The sequence below is a fragment of the Gallus gallus genome, chromosome 12, assembly GCF_016699485.2.
Source record: "Gallus gallus isolate bGalGal1 chromosome 12, bGalGal1.mat.broiler.GRCg7b, whole genome shotgun sequence".
NCBI lineage: Eukaryota > Metazoa > Chordata > Aves > Galliformes > Phasianidae > Gallus > Gallus gallus.
This window is the reverse complement of record NC_052543.1, coordinates 15,108,197-15,122,534: the sequence shown is the minus strand read 5'-3', so window position 1 is coordinate 15,122,534 and position 14,338 is coordinate 15,108,197. Positions and strand designations below refer to the sequence as shown.

The 14,338-nt window shown below is 43.8% G+C and overlaps 1 protein-coding gene across 3 annotated transcripts in view; it reads right to left on the bottom strand.

The window, feature by feature from the left end:
* The window catches only part of FAM19A1 (family with sequence similarity 19 member A1, C-C motif chemokine like), a 197,202-nt gene extending 196,313 nt beyond the window's left edge, over window positions 1-889 (bottom strand). For all 3 annotated transcript variants that reach the window (XM_001234078.7, XM_004944676.5, XM_046900241.1), the window contains exon 1: window positions 459-889. The gene's annotated coding sequence lies outside the window, so the exon portion shown is untranslated. The remainder of the gene's footprint in view (window positions 1-458) is intronic.
* Between the last annotated feature and the right edge of the window lie 13,449 nt (window positions 890-14,338).

Below are 14,338 nucleotides of genomic sequence, written 5' to 3'. Positions count from 1 at the left end.
CTCCCGTGCTTTTTTACACGAGGGAGAGGTCACTCCTGCACACAGGGATGTTTCGGGCAGTCGGGTTATTTAAATCAAACTTCTGAAATCCTGGACAAAGAGCAAAGCAAAGCCAAACTTCCACAGTGCTAAATGCTCATGTCAGCCTCCAGGAATCGCGTTCCAAACCACATGGACAGCGGACTTCCTTAACCCACTCTCTTTTTCAGTGCTTTCTATTTCTACGTTTCTCAAACCCTTCTCAAACTGTTCTATTGTAAACTACCTCTGCTGAAGCCCCAGCGTTTCCTATAAGCATTTCTTCTCACTCCCATTTGTCAGCACTTATCACACACACAGTTCTACGCACAGATCATCTCCTCATTATTAAGAAACACAGCAGCGAGTATTCCTCCCGTTATTATCTGATGAGTTCCAGATCTGCTTTCTGAATCCTAAATCCTAAAGAAGCTCCTTACCTGAGTAATCCAGCCAAGAGCAGAGCACTCTATTAGTGTTCATTGGAAAGGTCTAACACTTTTTAAAATCCATCTGCACCACAATAAGGGATTTTTAATAGCTTCCCAATAATCTTCTTTATCAGGATTACGAGGACAAAAAAAAAAATCTCTTGTTACAAATCCTGTTCCCAGAGTAAAGACGACATCTGAGCTCTCAGGCACTGCCGTCAGAAAAGTGGCCGAGGTTTGAGGGGTGGAAACCTTCTCATTTTCACCTTTAAATCATCTCCTAGCATCACCTTCTGCTTGATAAGACCTCTGAAGCGATCTCGAGACAATTTGCAGCTTCCAGGCTACTTAAGGACGAGGAGCAGTTTGCGTTTAAAGACAGAACAGCTTCACTCCAGCGCGGGCAGTGCAGAGCCGGGCAGCTGTACGTACACTGCTATAGGATGCTGGAAGTACCGGAGCCTATTTCAGTGCATCCCCGCTCGGGAAAGTATCACATGCCTTAAAGCGACACAGCTCCGGATCGCCCAGCGCGGCGCTGGGGCTGTGCTGTCCCCAGGCGTCCCCCCGCACTTGTTGGTGACAGCAGCGCAGCCCCGAGGCAGCCACTCCCCTGACACACGCATATGAGCTCTGCACACTCGCAGGGCTTTGCTACACCTCGCTGTAAGTGGGAGGGGGGAAGCTTTCCTTCCAGCACTGCCCCAGCACCTCACAGACAATAGAAAGGAGCCTTGCTTTGCTGAAGCTGTTTTTGTGACAATTATGTTATGCTTCTTTATTTATTGCCCAGATCTCAAGTGGCCATTTACAGGAACGGCGTGGTTTCCTCTCCTTCTGGTACCATGTGTAATTATTTCTTAAAGAGCCACTGTACGTCCTCAATGCCATTCACTCAGCTTTACACCTCTCAAGCCTGCCTACAAAAGCAGGAAGGCAAGGAGACAGAACAAACTTCCATTTTAAGAGCTCTGCGCGCACACTATAATACAACACTGTTTTTTCCCCTCCAACTTAACCTATTGTATAAAAGTGCTCTACCTTCGCTGCTTACCCGCTCCTGACACCAACAATAGCAAGTAACAGCACTAAGTGCCTTTCTTCTCAAGCACCTCACTCTCGGCACCAAGGACAGATGTCTCTATGAAGATGCTTGCTGCGAGGTGTGACAAGTTTACCTGGAGGTGCACGTGCTCCCCAAGAGCCCCTGCGTCATTAGGTAACCAGCATTGAGAGTTTGGCCCCTCATGCACTGCTGTACACAGGTCTCCAGCACAGCGCTCAGAGCAGCTCTTCATCACAGCTTTGCCACAATAAAGCAATGGTGATGTGGTATGAAGCGACACAGAAGGGAAGCATCCCAGGCCACCGCTGCCACAAAACTCCTGGTAGGTCACTCAGGGCAAGCCCTGTGGTGGCCAGAGATGCTTTCGAGAGGTGAGTGGCCTTTTTTTTGGTACTTTGTGTGGAAATACATGACTCTGGTTTGGTTGGGCACACAGTATTCTCCTCAATAAACATTTTCTCATTTTCCCCAAGATTTTCCTTAGATATTGGAAGAAGGCCAAGAACTGGAGCAGTTGCCGTTACTTCCTGGCTCCAGGAGGATCTAGATATTTCCAAAACCGCTGCTAGGAGAGGCAACCAAGGCACATTGATTGCTGATGCCCAAGGAACCAACCTGGGCCAGTCTACAGCAGGAAGTGGTTGGCAGGGAGCTGATGGTTGCAGCAGCCCTGGTTTGCTGCCAAAGCCAAATAGAGGCTCAAGACCTTCCCTCTTGCTACAGGAAGACAGCTTTCTGCAGTACCTGAGGGGCAGGTGATGAGAGTTTATTTTAAAATAGCACCTGTTTAACAAGTTTCCCTGTTTCTCTCTTGGAAAGGTGATGAAGGGTATAGGATGGGGAGGTGTGAGGCAAGAGGGGCCTCAAGAAGATAGAAAGATTTTCTAGGAAAGCAGAAGGCCCCCTGGACAACAGGAGAAATCAGACAAGTTGAGACCACACACCTTGGCAGAGGAGGCAGAGACAGATTTATGCAAGATACAGATTTACGTAAGGTACAGCAGAACTGTCACTCTGCCAGGCACTGCTAACTCCCAGCACCACGAGGCTAATGCCACCATAACCCCTGACAGATGCTGCTATTGCTCAGGACAAGCTCTGCAGAAACATGGGACATGTTGCTTTTGTGAGGTAGGAGGGAGATCAGAGGGACAGAGTAGAATATTAAACAGGCTGCACAGTCTCTTCCCTGCCCTGGCTTCCAGCATTAGCTGGGAACAGAGAAGGCCTTGGCAAATCTTGCAGTAGCATCCTTACACCTACTCTGATGTCCTTGCTGCCGGTTTTAACTTTCAGTGGACCAGTAAGACTGGAAAAAAGCTTCTCTTATTCTGTCTTCAGCTGGGCACAGTGTCTTCACCTGGTGCTTCGGGGGGTTTATTTTTGCCTCCTTGCATCAGGAGTCACTGACTTTGACAGGAAGGGGATGCTTCTGTACAAGCACCCATAGGATCGTGTATTGAATTTGGAGATGCTAACACTGACAAGGCCAGAAACAGGAAATATGAAGGAAAATAAGATAGGAGTCAACAGCCTGCACATTTCAAAATCCTTTGTCATAACAAGGGAAGGCTGAAAGAAATTTCTTTCTGGAAGGAAAAGAAGGCAAAAGGCTGTGCCATCCATTCAGTACAATGGCAGCTCCATCCAGCACTGGGATAGGATGGACCAAGGACCTGCAGTGAGGAGACCAGTCCCTGGGTTACATGGCATCTGCCTGGGAGAGAACATGGCAAAAGTAAAAGACAGGCCAGGGAGAGCTGCAGTTTGCTCACCCAGTGGCATCAATCCATAAATAAGATATTGCTTGTCCTATAGTGACTTGTAAGTGGGAGTACAGGGAAGCATGGTGTTATAAACACAGTTTTGCCCTATCTCCTTCCAAACATTTGGAGAAGCTTAACATCTGCTTGTCTCAGAATGAAGAGAGGCTTCTAGGTATGGAAAAGGCCAGGGACAGTGAAGGTGAGAGTGCAGTTATTAACTTATGCTATTTACAGTGAATGCACTTCTCACGTTGGCCTGGTCTTATTTGCCCTCCTCCCCACTTGGCCCATCCACCTCTACTATGACACCTGATGGCAAACAGAAAAGAGAACAGAGACCAGGAGTTTTGAGCTACGCCGAACAAAGAGCAATGGAAAACTGCCTATCCACTGCTCTGATTGAAAAACTCCATGGGGTTGCCAGCAGGGCTGCCAAAAGCAGACCATTGCACTCATGCGATATTTCCAAGGTGAAAGTAGGTTGCAAAGGGTCAGCAGGCATCAAACTGCCTTTGAGACAGGCTGCCTTATACAAACAATGATTGTATTCACAAGAAGAATAGCCTTTTCCTCCTGGTTCCACCATTCATCTAAAGATGCCAAGCGGACGACAAAAATAGGCAAATAAAAATAAATGCTCTTCACTCCCTGAGCCTCTATTTATCACAAGTTTCCATGCAGACAGAAAAGGAGAGCATATGCAACTCGGGCAGACTCACGCAGACAGCAGATTGGGACTTGCACCCAAATAGGGGCCTCTGGCCTCTACTTTCTCATGCTGCCATCTCTGTTCCTCTCCTCCCCCACATACGCCTTTGGCCCATGTAAAGATTTAACACAACAAATCCCAGGAGTCTATTTTACAGGGTTTGAAGAAGGCTCAGCACCTTTGAAATGCAAAGCTCATTAGTTCTAGTGCTCCTGGGACAAAGCAGCTCTGGTTTTCACAGATTGTGTTCTCCATCCCACCCAGCTGCTTCCACCCACCCTACAGAGCTCTTTCCCATACACCAAACTGAGTGTCATCTGCTGCCTGGGCGACAGGCAATGCACATTGCAGCTCATGAGTACCTACATGCTCCTACTCCAGGTGAGCCAAGGCAGCCTAACTACATTTTATCTTACCTTCACTAGAAGGAAAATTGCAGACTATTTTCTCATGTTCACAACAATTATGGAAGTTATCTCTAAAATCCAACAGAGCAGAAGATTTCCGATCCCACCCCATCACCACAGTGGCTTCCAAGGAAAGCTAGCCCACATGAAGAAACAGCAACTGAGCACATGATGATCAGTATATGTATATGTAATAGCCTGAACAGCAGCCATGAGCTCTGAGTAAAAGCAGCTAAGAAACAATGCTCATCCAGGACACTTCTGGCACTTGGCTTCATCCCACAGGAGAACAGGGAGCACAAACACTAAAGCAGAATTCTTACAGGGAGAGGATGAGACCTAGGGACTTCCTAAAACTCATCTGTGGACATAGCTTTGTTCAGAAAAATAGATGTTAGTAAGCCCTGTTTAATGCATACGAGCGCCTGCAGCAATGCTGATGTTACATGCACACCCTCTGTAGTCAGCCAGATGCTCACAGTGGTGCTTCACTTCCTTTCCAGCACTTTCCTATATGTTCCCAAGAAAACCTCACCTCCCCACTTTGCCCAGGCACTTTCCTTTTTAAGTCCCCACCATCTTCAGTCCTCTTTTGTGAGGGGCCTGCTCTAACCTCAGTGTTTGAACCACATGCATTTCCTTCTCAGGTCTTCTGCAACAGTATTAAATTATTTAGTCTGTATTGACAGGTTCTTCTCTTTTAGCTTTTCCAGTGGAAAGAAGATACACTGATTTTGCTCATGCACATCCATGCTGTGCATGAAAATCTCTGCTAGAAAGCAACACGATTTTTCATGAAGGAAGAACATCAAAGAAAGTTTTGCTGATTTGTCTGGCTGCGACTACAGCCTCTACTGGCCAAACAGTGAGACTGCACATACCCAAAGCCTGCAGAAGCAGGGCTGAACAATAGCACATGAAGGGAAACCATTTCCCACATGATCTCAGGAACTAGTTGACATGGTTATCATACCACATTACATACAGCATGCCAGGAAGTCCACTCTGTTCCCAGTGCACTTATGTATGCATAGGAGTCTGCTCAAGAATACAGTAAGGTCAGGACACAGTACTCAATGGAGAAGCTCTGCTAGGTACAGGAGTACCTGGTGGCTCCTTCCCATCATCCTGTTTGTACCACATTCTTGTATGGCCCCTCCTCATTCCTCAGCCATAGCAGCCTTGCTTAGTAGAAACTGTTTTTCAGCCTCTCCCAAGCACAAAGGAAAGATTCAATCAACAAGATGACACAGCCAGAGCCATAAGAAAGCAAATACAGGAGCACTGTAAGTCACTTTCAGTGAAGAATAACAAAGAATTAAAAATCCAGTTCAAATACTGATGGAAAGGGGAGAAGAACAGAGCAGAGCACAAAAGGAAAACTTTCACATTTATTTCTCTCAGCCTACCTTTAAGGTGCCACTCTTCCTTGTTAAGAGGAGGCCTAGTTTTCACAGTTCCCGTGTTTGGAAGGCAAATGTTCTGCTTCTTACATCTTGGCCCTGCTTAAGACAAAAAAAGAAAGAAATGAAGTGAATCTATCTTTGTCAAGGAAATTTGTATCAAGAATTTTGTGTCGCAGTTATTTTTAAAGAACATAGAACAATGCACCAAAAATCAAAACCCTTATTGTAATGCAATGGAAAGCACAGCAATATCAGCAGAGCAGTAAGGTCCTACGCTACAGCAAGCGAGGATGTGCTCAAAAGCAACAGCTATAGGTACAGAAACAGAGGAAAGAAGCTGCTCACCTTCAGAAGGCCTCACACACACAGAAACCTCCAGCAAATGACTCCCTTGCCTCCACTGCCAACTCTTAAATGAGGTCTGGGGAGGGGTGGATCCTGGCTCCACCTCTTCCATTACTCAGTACATTGCATACACCTGAGCTCCCCTGGGTTGGCCCTGCCTTCCCACCACGTGCTCAATCACTGCTTCAGGGCGTGACTTTGTGTTTCTGCTATGCTTATCTATAACTTGCCTTTAGCCAACAAGATCAGTATTTGCTAAGGGGTAACAAGAGGAATTAACTATGCAGTACATTATCAATAAGCAACAAAATTTCAGTAGCACATAGTATATTATAAACACAACCACAAAAACACAATCAGGCTCATCACACTATGTCAGGTGAACATAATTGCCTTATAATGAGATAAGTTGTTTATTTTGTTTCAGTTCAGAAAGTTTCAAGAAAGCAAAAAGCAAAACAAAACAACCAACAACAAAACCTAAGTTAAAGCATCCCTAGAGAAATGCTGATCATGGTGATCTTGTCAAGTAACAGTATTTTTTTAATCTTTTACCAGCTATCCAGCAGCTGGAGAGATCATACTGATCTGAAAAATTCAGGATCTCTTATTCTCAATGATCCTCAATGTCTTCATGGCATAAACTCAAGAGCCTTCAGCCCAAGCATTGTTACATTAGCCAATTGAGTCCACTAAATGAAGTACTATTGAAAAATCCCAATTTCTAGGAAGGAAGACTTTCTTGCATTAGCCTACAGGTTCCCTTCCAGATCAACTAGAACGTTCCATGAAGATCCAGATACAGCATCCAAATCAGGGGCCAGGGAACATGAACTGAAAATCAGTGCCTCTGTAGTCAGAGAAGACACTTGGTATTGCGTTAATCAGCTTCAGGAGATCAAATAGCAGTCTCCAGGCACAAGTTCAGTGCTTACTTTTGCTGCTTAAAAGTCAAGTTTTATACGAAGGTGCAAGTAACTTCTAAATTCACAACATAAATAAAAGCAGTTCAACCAGAAGAAAGCAATTGCTGTGCGCTGGTAGGCAAAGAGCGCAGAGAGTTCAGCCATGGTCACTGGGGTGCTTTTGTTCCCTTCAGCCTCGCTACACTCCTAGCTTTAAATAAAGCCTAACAAACAATGAGTCTCCATTGTCCCAGACCCAGCTGCACCAGGACGGACTGCTGAGCCCAGGGAGGGCAGCAGGAGGGGCAGCCAGGGACCATGCTGACCACGAGGCCGCTCCCTGTTCACCCCCAGTCCCTCCTAAGAATATCAATGGGGTGAGAAAGAGCTTCTCCAGCTCACCACAGAAGCTAAAAGCACGCGTTTTCAATAGTACCGCAAACTTATTGCTGCAGCTCCCGAAAGCTAGATCCTAAGCACCAACCTTAATACAGAGTTCTGAACTCTCAAGCAGGCTTAGGTGTTGTTTCTGACTCCCCCTAACTCAGAAATCTCTTTCTGTAGATTTATGAGTGCGTCTCCTTACCTCAGCCCTCACTCCCTACAGCTGCACCTTAGCTGAGGCAGGGGAGCTTTGTAAGCCCAAACACCTCAGCTGCTAATGGGCCACAGCCTGGCACGGGGTCCAGGTGCTCTAACAGCTCCACACAAAATTCCTTCAGACAGAATAAATCCCTGTGATAACATGGGACCAGAGTGATTTGGGAAGTGTGGCGGGGTGGTTGTGCTGTGTGATAGGAACACCAAATGAAGCCGGTCTATCTATGAGCTCAATGCCCTTTTCTGCTCTGAGATGGTTCCAGGTCCCATCCCTGTGTGCTCCGGTGTACATGGAATGCTCATCTTTGCCCAACTCAGCACCTGTCCTCAGAAAGAGCTTATTTCACAAACAGAGCTGTGCTTGGTACATATGCAAAAGCCAAATCCAAAGAGCCAGTTCTGCTCTTCAGCCTATCACTTCCAAGCTCCGTAACTGCAGGTGCTACTCTGAAAATAGCATTTAAAAGTCAATTTACTCTGCACTGATCCCAGCTGCTGAGGGAGTATCAGCTCTTGTGCTGCACCAGGGCATTTAACCAAACAGATAGTTTGCAAACTTGTGTATTTCTTCCGCTTCACCACAAAGTAAACCGATGGTGGAAAACAGTTAGCAATTTGAGAGGGTTCTTTGCTGCCTGCACCCTGTCAGCCAGCTCTTATAACGGGTTCACAATGTGATCTTAAAATATGTTTCACTTTATTTCTTAAAAAATGTCCTGGGTTTTGCAGGTGTGTCTTCCACACCCCTGTTTTAGCATTCTTGAAGCACCATGGATTGGAGGTGTTCCATACGGCAATTCTGATTGTAATTAAGTAAACTAGCGTGAGATACAGTAGCCTGGAGCTTGTAGTAAAATCCTCGAAAAGATAAAGGAGGCAGGGAGGGAGGTGGGGGTGAGAAGAAGATAAAGAAATGGTAAAAGTGAGAAGAAAAAAAACCAGCCTTGGAAAGTAACATAAAAGTCTCCCTTAAAGAGGTGGAAACAAGAAGTTGGGGAAAATTCTTCCAGTGGAACAAAAAGAGGAAAGTGAGAATCAACGCGACTATGTGATATACAGGAGCCAACGGATCCCTGATGCCGTCGCTCGGAAGAACACAATACCTTAAGATTTAACTCCCTGTCACTGCCACCGGCTTTGCCATTATTTAAGAAAAATGCTCCAGGCGCTCCCTTCCACTGCTCATCTACTCGTTTGCAGGACTGGGCAGAGAGCTGCGGTCAGAGCCCCGTGTGCTGAACTGCTGCTGGAGAAGAAGAGCTGCCGGATAAGAAATTAGCGCATGAAATGAAGATGGAAAAAATCATATACTGTTCTGCTTTTGCTTCAAAACAGGTTGGTTGATTGACAGCCAACCCTATATAATAATTCCTTCCAGGCAGATGGCAAGATCACGATTTGCTCTTCAGTTGCAATTTTCTGCTGCCTCGCACAAACAACCTAGCTACATGATCTGCCAATAGGAAGGGCCTGGGCTGCTTTGTGTGAGTTTTACAATACTCACATCAAAACATATGGATTAATATTGTGACTAGTTATCGTATTCCATTGTGCAAAAAATTTGCCTTGAATTTGCCTCCAACATTTCCTAGCTGATCCTATGTAGATAATAGCTTCAGAAATCCACACAAAAGCAACTTGTAAATTGTTCCACCACCCCTGACAGACAATACTCATTTGAACGTTTGCGTAGGTGTTGAAAATCTTGCCATACATCTCAAGCTCTCTCAGCACATATTGTTTTTAGGCTGCCATCTGCTAATACGCAGTTCCACCCTAAGAGAGATGCAGGAGTGCTCCAGCCTCCAGTCTGTTCTGTTTTCAGATTTATTCTTTTATTTCTTCCAATTCCCAACACTCAGCCTGTGCCATTCGTAACCCCGACTGTAGTAATGAAGTTCAAGAGACACATTCACATCACTGCTAATTTTCAGTGATAAAGAACATTTATTGAGCGGGTATCCAGGCAGTTGTTTTAATGAACCAAAGAAGCGCTTCATGCAATTGTGTCCCTGGAAGCAAATTCATTTGTCTCCATGTCATTTGGTATGCGTGTGGAGAGGTGTGGGGCTGATCAGGAAGCTTTGAAGCACTCGTTTTCAGTGCATGCATATACTAAAAAGCATGTATGGGGTTGGTGGCAAAGGAAGACGACTATGCCCGAAGAATTAATGTGTGTAACATCATGAACAAAGCAAGCCATGCATGTCACAGTGCAGAATGCTGGGATTGAATTATCATAGCAAATAAGGAATTATTAACATTATACTCCACTGATTCTGGTCTTCACTGGAATTGTCAATAGCGCTCTTCATCTGGCAGCTGAATTTGCTTCACTCCCAAGCACAATTGTAAAATTTGTAAGATGATATTTAATTCTATTTTTGTTGTTGTTGTTGTTTGGAAACAAATTTATAAGGGACAATTTCTGTTAAGTTTGCTATGCGGGATCCGTCACTAAAATATAGTGGAAGCTACAAATTTAACTCTAGGAAAATGAGGAGTATGTTATCACTTGCTAGCTGAAATTTATCTGCTTTGATCCCTTTTTATATTCCTCTTCTCCCACACATCCCTTTTACTACCTCACCTTCTTCTCGGGTTTTCAAAGATTTTGTTGTCATTTGCTTCTGAATAAAATACTACATTTTGTTGGCATTGTGGGCTCTGTACATCAAATTGTTGTTCGTGTCACACTGAATTCTGTGCGGCAAGTAGAGAAGTCAGAACAAATGAGCATACATAATGGCACAGAAATCTTTCCATATTGCTTGTAAAACATGAATGTGAATAAAGAGGGTCAAGTTAAGAAAACAGAGATTGGAAAATGAAAATCTAAACAGTTATGTGTTTAAAGGAAGCTTACCTAGTAGGTCTGCTTTTTTTTTCCCCCAGTGTTTGCAGTGATTGTCCCTCATTTTCTTCATTGTACAAAAATGGTATGGGAGACTTAGGTTACATGTTTCCTTTGGTTCCAGAAATGAGAGTAAATCAGAAAAATCTTTTCCAGTGAAAAAAAATTCATTTTACATCTAAGCAACAGTGGTAGTTTTTGTTTTTTCTATCTGTACTCCAACAAAAGACTGCAGCCCCTTTTTTACAAGCTTTTGGCTGCTAGAGGCATAAACTCTCTCTCCAAAGTATGACAGATGAATTCTCACACCATGAAGTATGATACCTTTCAGAGAGCCTGAAAGCGACTAATAGACTTTCAGGAAAATGCTGAAAATTAGCTTAATGTTGCACAAATAAAGATATTTATGCAACCTGGAATGAAATTTCACCACGAGTAGAAAGCTAGGCCCTACTTACAGTCCCAAAACTGCCTTCTGACAGTTTACGTTGCTTTAATGGACTTGGGGTCATTTGCTGGCCTTCTGCATCTCAGCTGATTGAGTCGCCATAGCAAGATTCTAAATATGAATCATTTCCCAGGCAGCATAATATCTATTTGGCTCCTCCTCCCACTTCCCACAGGGGGCTGAAAAATGTTAAACCGTTCTCTTCACAATTAAATTCATGAAACACTTAAATTCTATGGCAGCCAGACACCAAGGAACAGGAAAATCATTTCATCTCATAATGTTTTAGAGCCCCTAGGCAAATGTAAACACTGTACGCTGTGATAGTCAAAGGATTTATTGCTCCTGCTGAACAGAGAATCTGCTGATTTGTTTCTAATTCCAGTAGATTTTTGAGGGCAATTTAAAATTATTTATTACAAAATTTTGGTGGAGTTATTATTTAGGAAGTTGGAACATACCAAACTCATTTGTGTGGAAATACATTTTAAACAAAAAGGAACAGAACCCAAATCAATCTGTATGAAATGGGCCTGTAATAGTGAATCATTACAGTACTCTCTTTCCTGCCAGAGCATAAAGGTGGTTAGAGCTGTCTCACATCTCACAGTTTCCTGAGTCCAAGCAGCATTTTATGAGCCACCACTGGAGGTGCTGCTCTAGAGAACTCAAACTGAGGCAGAGGATGATCTAACTCACAATTACGTTCTTGCAAGTGTTTTACTCAAGACCAATTTCACTGGTATTGCTGTGAATATCATCACTAAAGCGTGTGACACCCAAGTGTTGTTCCAACCACTCATTGATATAAGACTCAGAGTGACAAAGGTTACCATTTTGAGTAAGTACACTGCTGTTAGTATATCAAATTGATGGAAACATCAGTGTAAATATGATTTTATGTCTTGCCACTTACTTTCATTGTAGGCACTTAGCTTCTTGGAGCGCACTCGTGTGCTGCAGCTGTACTTAGTAGCCTGGGGAACTGTTTGGAAAGCTGAAGGAGAATAAATTCACTTTCATAGCAGAGATTGAGCCACAAGACTCCAACATGGGCTAGCAGTGGATGGATGCTTGTGGCAGCAGCCATATGGCTGTCTGTCTGTCTGGTGGATGCTCAGGCTTCACTAATGGACTGCCATCTTGTGCCCTCTTGGCTTTTTGTCCTCTCCAGCCTGGCCCCTGTTGCAGTCTGTGGGTGAGTGCTTTGGGCAGAAGACGCTTGCTTTATGTCCATGTGAATGAAACCTAACACAAGAATTCTGACCTGTGTCATAACCTGTAGTCACTCCACAGCACAATTAAAGAAAACCATTAGGAGTTGTAATCTGATCATCAATCATATTTGCCAACTTATCACCTCTGTTTCCACCGAAAGGCACCTGCACAATACACAAGTAATTCAGAATCCTTCTAGGTCTCTTTTCACCTTCCATGCTTATTTAGAAGTGCCAACAGTAAACAAGAAACTTCTTTTAAAAATGCACAGTTTCTGAATTTCTCTTCAAAGATGCCACCAAAACAAGTGCAGACTGTCTGCCTAGCTGGCATTCCACTGAGACTGTTTTAGCTCTGCTCTGGCTAACCTGAAGCAAGAACTTGAACCACAACTCAAATAAATGCTGTAGAGAATCAATTTTCAATTTCCTGCTGCACTTCAGATATATATTTAAATACTCACTACTTTTGGCACCTGGAAAGAAACCAACAATGAAATCAAATGATGAAACTATTCACCTGATAAGAGAAAAATCTGTAATAAATCAAGCAAAAGGAGACTCAGATATGGGCCTGAAGGCTACATTTTGTCAGCACTGATATAAAAGCAGTGCCGTGATCTTACTGTCTTCTTTACAGAAAAAAAAAAAAGAAAAGAAGAAAAGCTATTCAACAGAGGTTTTATATATGTAGGAAATATCCTAAATCAGGATATTTCTGTAGAGTTCATAGTCAGTCTTAAGGAAATATCATTCTTTAGAGGGAGAGAAAAAGTGGATAAAGTTCTTAGTAAGGTTGAAAGAGTTGATAAAGAATTAATTGGAAACAAGACTCAGACAAAAAGAAAACTGAACCTCTGCTCTTACAAGAGAGCCACTGGAGGAAATGCTGATGTCCTGGAGACTGCGAGTTTGGTCACTGCTCATGGCCAGACTTTTATCCTCAGGCAGATTCTGCATCTCACTGTACGTTGCTATTAGGATGAGAGGCTCTCAGCAGCCTGCAGGTTTGCCTGCTTGACTTTATTCTTCTCCATCTGCAATGTCCTTGATAATACACAAATAAGTAAATAAAAAGCTACTGAAGAAAATCCACGCCTAAAACAAGGACATTGGAAAGATTCATGTGTAAAGACTCATATTGCTTTTGACTGATGTGTTATTTGAACAAAACTGTAACAAATACATCAGTGTTCCCTGGGAACATTAAAATGTTAGCAAGTGAGAAGCAGTGCATTCTGGCTCAGCCTCTCAACAGACCAACAAATGCCTCTTGCTGCATTCAGAAGGCAAAATATTAATTATGCCCATGGAAAATCACAGTGGTGAGGACATGCGTATTAAACTGGAATAGACAAGCCAGGGAGGATGATAGTAAAAAAACACTGTGGCACCTATAATTGTCCCCCAGTCTTGCAAGATGTTGCTGCTTTAAGGGACTCAGAAGGGTAAAATGCCTCCCCTGTACCAACTGTTGTCAGGCTGTTCCTGGAAGTAGCTGAAGGGAACAAATACTTTTCTCTACAACGCTCTGAATGTATGATCTCGTAAAACACTTCTTTGATGTCAGAGTGATTGCAAGCCAAAGAGTGAAAGCCATGCAAACAGTATTAAGCCTGTGTCTCGGGGAGGTTTTATTCCTGCTAACCTGTTCCTGCAGCTTGTCCAGACAGCTGCCGTGCCGGGAGCCTTCTCCAATCTGCACTGAGCCATCAGCATCTCGCAAAGAGGAAACAAAGAGAAATGACAACAAGGCATCAGATATAAGCTTATCTTGATGCAACTGCTGAGGAGGGAAGGAGCTGTGCAGCAAACAAAATAATGGGCAGGCTGGTGACAACTTCTGGATTCTTTTGTTTTCAGAGTTGCGAGACTACAGCTGGAAAAATTAATTGGGTTCCAGTTTTACCCTCGCTCTGTGAAAAATGAGTGAGCAGCTATGGCCAAAATGCCGATAATAGTAATTGTAATAACAAATATGACAGGAGCTGACTGAAAAAAAAACAATTGTTGTAAATTTGGAACTTTTTGAGACTCCTACCTGAAGGACGTTTGGAGGCTGTTTCTTGTAGAGTGACAGGACAGCCTTGTTAGTGGAGTTAACCAGGAATTAGACGTATACCTTTCTCTGTGGCACCCTATAAGGCACCATAGCATGGCTCTGTA